This window comes from Watersipora subatra, chromosome 8, assembly GCF_963576615.1.
Source record: "Watersipora subatra chromosome 8, tzWatSuba1.1, whole genome shotgun sequence".
Lineage (NCBI taxonomy): Eukaryota > Metazoa > Bryozoa > Gymnolaemata > Cheilostomatida > Watersiporidae > Watersipora > Watersipora subatra.
In genome coordinates, this window is record NC_088715.1 from 56,137,637 (window position 1) to 56,143,636 (window position 6,000).

The following is a 6,000-nucleotide window of genomic DNA, read 5'->3' on the forward strand; positions in this document are numbered from 1 at the left end:
GACTAATTAAAATTGCATTTATTAGGATTGAGTGTTATTCTAGCTTGAGATATCTTCTGCAGCACTGTTTCAACTAGTTGATCATGCATTTCCTTAGTTTGGCCATATACCAAAATTTCATCTATTTAGTAAGTTATTCTCTGGAGGCTAACTAACACTTTTTGCATTTCACATTGATAAATTTCAGGAGCAATTGAGATGCCAAAGAGGAGCTCTGTACAATGGTAATGATGAAACGGTGTAATAAAGGTAGATAGGTGTTGTGCTTTCTTCTCTATTTTTGACTACCACTACTAACTGTTTGCATCAAGTTTTGTGAAGTGCTTGGCAGCCCTAACTAAATTAATGTTCCTTCTGTTGTAGAGAGAAAATGATACTCTCTTTCTATGATTTTATTGATTTTGGTAAAAATAATGCACACCCTGATATTATTATTCTTTTTGGTACAACTATACATGAACCTTACCATTCAGTTGGAAATTGAATTTTTTCTACCATCCTCATTGCTATCATTTTTTTCTAGTTCCTATCTTAGTGGTTCTTTTCTTGCTGCTGCTAGTCTACGTTAAACTGCATGTGTGAACGGCTTGTGATCTTTTCTCAGTAGAATCTTAACTGATGATTACATCATGGGTGCCAAATTTTGTAAAAACTTTTAGAAATCATTGCTTTCAACTGCTGCTCCAACAGACATCTACTAAGTCTATAAAATCAATAAGTCATAATCTTGAGATAATTGGCTTGCTAAAGAGAGATATGGCAAAATTGGGAACATGACTTGTTTTCTACTTCTCTCCTTTTGTCGTTTATTAACAGCAGCTTCTCTTGTGAGCTGAAGGACTTGATTAACCACAGCTCTAAACAGTTCTTAAAGGTTCACTGCTAGCTTTAAGTTTTTGGCCATTTTCCTCAAAATTGCTGCTACTGCAGCTCGAGCACCAACTTTGAATCCCACAGGTTGACCATTAATTTGAAAACAAAGCTTTTTTAGTTTCTTGAATGTTGTCGAAGTCTAATGACAAACCATTGGCCTGAAAAAAGTTATCTACGCTTTCTTCTGACATTTCGAAAAATGTCAGCTTTTCAACTGATTTTGATTTTTACAGCTCTTTGATTTTGTCAAGTGCCTTTTTTCCCTACTCTACATACTCTATATACTCCTATATACTCCTCTCCTCCGCTCTACATACTGAAAATTTGACTATTTTCCACGATGAAATGTTTAATTACAGAGATCACAAGCTTCATTCTCAATATCTTACTCTATTTTGCAGTTTTGATACTCTGTCTTTGTTATATTGCTCAGGGGAGCAATTAATCATTAATATAATATTAATATAATATAATATAATATTAATCACTCACCGTGAACTCAAGATCACAAGAGGCCGTCAGCTTCGTCTCCAACCACTATATATCCATAGGGGTCACGAGTCTCCTAGTCGTCTAAGCCGTAGTCACTTAGCCTGTGGTTTTTCATCCATAATGTGTTACATTATGAATATATAACAGTCTTGCTGTTCTTTACATCAAGATTCTCATCCCTATTCTCAGTGAACCTGCTACTTTGTTGATGCTTTGCAATCCATTACTTTGTTTTCTGAATGCATCTCATCAAATCTAGATCATCAATATCTATAAGATATTTTCTTAGCTTGCATACCTACTACAAATCTGACTCTACTTAAATCACTGTTCACCAAGCTATAGTCACATTGATCTGCTTGGTTCTGTAAGTCCATAATGTATTGGTCTATCGATCTTTCTCCTTGCATCATCATATTAAATTTAGCTCGCTCACGCATAACATTTTTGACAGGTTAACCGTAGTTATTGAACAATTTAATATGGTTCTCTAGCGTTTTCTTATTTGTTGCATCATTAAATTGAAACTACGAGTAAATGGGCTCTCATTTCCAATTTGTACTAGCATGTTTGATATCTGATACTTTTCACTCGAAGAAGAATATTAGAAACTAAATATAAAATAAAACTAGAAATTCCCCTGCCATACAGCCCACGACCAAAGTGATATTGGAAAAAAGAAAGGGTACTGATGGTTGAGAAATGCAATATTAGCAATCAAATGGCACTGCAGTGCAATAGGATAACTGCAATGGTAGCTGTAATGTACTGGATGTGGGTGTTATTATGTACAACAAACAGCAATAATGAAAGGAAAAGATTATATGTTTATATCTCTCCCTCTGCAATAGGATAAATGCAATATTAGAAGTAAAATGCACTGATGTTATTAGAATAACCAATTTTACTAATATAGTAATACAGTAATAATAGAAAACCAATGCACAATTTTGTTCACATTTGAAAACGTCATAGCTGAAAATATCAAGAAGTTGTGAAATTTATAAAGATTTTTAGAAAATCTATTTAACAAAACTATCCAGAAAAAATAATAACAGTAACATATTGCCTATCATCGATGTTGTTAGTGTGACTATAACACTTCAATAGTCATCCAATAAAGATTGCTCATATATATATCCAAACTTATAATTAAATATTGTTATAATCTCATAAGAATCGTTAGAAAAAAATATCATCGTCATTTCCTTTACTTTCATTGCGCTGGACATCAGTTAAGACTACCAAAGTACTCAAAAGTGTCCAAAATGTCAGTCCCTTTGAAATCGGCAAAAAAACAATTATATTTTAGTACTTCTACGTTAATTACAGAAACCTTCAGCAATTCGACAATGCTATAGACTGGTGAAATGTGCACGTAATTTTTGTGTGAAATGCGCACGACTTAATCGTTCTATTCTCTCTCGATCGGCGTCGCGTTTGCCGGTCTTAATTTTGATAAAAATAAGGCGGGGCAAGTTTTAATTACGATTTTTGGCCCAATTAATCTGTTTATTTGTGTATAATCCAATCAGATGGGTAAGTTTTAAGATACTGTCGACAATGTCCAAAGACTTGGTAACATAATTAAATGGGGTTTTATGTGTTTTGTATCGTTATTATATTTAAACGACTCCATTGAAAAATGGTTAAATTTGTTGATGAGATTTCGGTACAAGGGTTTGCCATGTTGTTGGTGAATAATTTTTGGGAGTTGTGTGCACATGCATTTATTATAAAACTCAAAAATTCGCTCCGCTCGTGTTTGGTTGTGGGAATATAGAAGACAAATGTATACCACGCTTAGTCAGGTTACCACTTGAAAATTCCATCCTTTTGAAGAAACTTATCATTTTTGGTACTCACAGCTATGGTTAAACACAATAGCAGATAGGGATATTATACTGATCGAGTCTACAGCAAAACCCCACTCAACATTTTTTTTATAAATACACACAGTACTGTATTGTCCTATTAGGAGACTCTGGAACCATCCGGAGCACTTTTCCTCTGTCAAAATCTCGGAAATTGCGAAATCAGCATAGTGTACATAGTGGAAGTCATTACGTGGCACTAAAATTCACAGGCCTGTATTCCCTGAGATGGCTGGGCAGCTGAGTCGCCCCAACTTTTTAGTGCTCTCAGGTGGCTAATTAGTAAGAATTTCAGTCTAAGCTTATTCACTTGGAATTTTCAACAACTAATTACCTAGCGCTCTAGCGATGAGGTGGAGAGGCTCACTAATCTAGTACGTATTGGTTTTGCCTCCCACCGATGCAGTGAGCAAGAGATACTTTTGCGCATTGAAGCGAATCCAAACATCGATGAGGAACACCATGGGGCAGGCTGTCTAAATAATCTTCTAATATTACACATATATAAAGATGATGAAATGGATACAGAATCAGTTGTGAAAGATTTCTGCCATGGACACATTGACAGAAGAAGAGCTTTTTAAAAGACAAGTGTCAGGCTATAACACTCAATTTTCTATGTACACATATACATGTATGTTTGTGTCTGCAGGCCAAGTTTGTTGCTCATTGTACTCTTAGGTGGCCATAATTTAAACATAGTAAGTTTTAAGCAGGCCAAGTAATCTCTTTATTGTCTTTCCCTGGTGCATGTAATATATTATTTAAACTTATTTATGTAACTGAAACAGGTGTTCTTAAATTGAGTTTTTAAAAGACAAGTGCCAAGCTATAACAATCAATCTTCTATGTACACATGTACATGTATGTATGTTTATGAATATAAATGTAAATATACCTATATATATGGTTACAACTCAAAACCATGTAACTCTGTAGCTAGCTCTTTGCAAGACTTGAAATGACTCATTTTGGCAGGACCTGGATATCCACCTTAAATAATACGAGACACACTTTAAAATGCTCTAATTTTGCTCTTAATTCTCAAAATTTTCTCGAACCCCCAAACCCCCCTTCTCTGGGAGGGTGCTTTATCTTTCCTCCCAGACCCTCCCAGCACGACCGAGTCGGAGCTTCTGCCCTTTGGCAACTACTAATTGACTGTCTTCTGACCACTTTATCTTTGGACAATACAGCCCTGAATATATGCTATAGAATTTTCTGCTGATACTGTCTGTACTTCTTTTAAATTTATCTCTCATCAGGCAGCCTTTCTAATAGCACCATATAGCGAAATGTATTTTAAAGGTATTTGCCAAAAGGGTATTGTTGGCTCCAATCTCTCCTCAGTATACTTCACATCCAGAAACAAAAATAGCAGAAGTTAGTAGTAGTAGTAGTTAGGCTAATAGTTAGGCTGATAGTAGTTCCTCATTTGACACGGTCTTGGTACTTGAAAGTAGGGATGGTCGATAAACACTGATATGCTAATATCGTATCTTTAGGAGTTGTCTTCTCAAAATATCAAGTTAGCAATAATTACTGGATATTGGCGATGCAATCAACTACCTACCAAAATAATTTAACTATCAACCTTAATTTTTTGTCAACTCAAAGTTTTATTTGACCTATGGTCAAATAAAACAGTGAGTTGACAAAAAAATTATCAAAATCTCAATAATTATCAAGGGAACAAGATTGCCATGGCATAAGATTTACTGAAATGATAAAATTGTGTGTGCGTAGGTCTACTTTGAGCCTGTTTTTCTATCTTAGGCTTCAATCTATGAATTGCAAAAAGTCTCGTGTATGTAGTAGTAGTAGTAGTAGTAGTAGTAGTAGTAGTAGTAGTAGTAGTAGTAGTAGTAGTAGTAGCAAAGTGAAGTGAAACGGAAAAGACAATCTTCTCAATTGAGCAAAAAAATTAATGCTGAACTAGGGCTAGACGATGAATACTGGCATGCTAATACCGAATCTTTGGAAGTTGTCTTCTCGATATATCGAGTTACCGATAACTACTGGATATTGGTGATGCAATCAACTACCTACCAAAATAAAATAACTATCGACCTATCGGTCAAATAAAACATTGAGTTGACAGAAAATAATAAAAAAAATCTCAATGATTATCAAGGGAAAAAGGTTTTTTATGGCATAAGATCTACTGAAATCATAAGATTGCGTGTGTGCAAAAATAGTCTTCAAAAGATTCAGTTGGGTGCTTAGGCTTCAGTCAGCATTTATTAGGAGAAAGAAAATACCTTTGATTCAGCAACAAAATTACAGCCAGAACAATCGTGATATCGTGATCTATGAATAAAAAGAATGAACTGCAAAAAAAACAATCTGCAGCTAAAAATTGACAAACAATATATTGAGGTGGGTACCATCGATGAGTAAAAGAAACTACTGGTAAGATCGGTAACACGATAGGGCAGTTTCACTTTGATTTATATTACTGAGAAGACAACTACCGAATATCACTATCGTTTATCGTTATCTTGTCCATCCCTACTTGAAAGTATATAAAAGCTGTTTACATAATATATAAACAGCTTTTATATACTTATATACATCATATATTATATGATAGTATATGAACAACTAGTTTTAGGCTAAAAGTTGTGCTTAACCTGCATGTGGCTAAAAGCTTATCATCAGTTGTGCAAATTGCAACACGGGAACATTTTGCTCTGCTACACAAACTGCTTTAATGCTAACATCTATTAGTTCAGCAGTGCAGAAAAAGAGTCACGGTCAG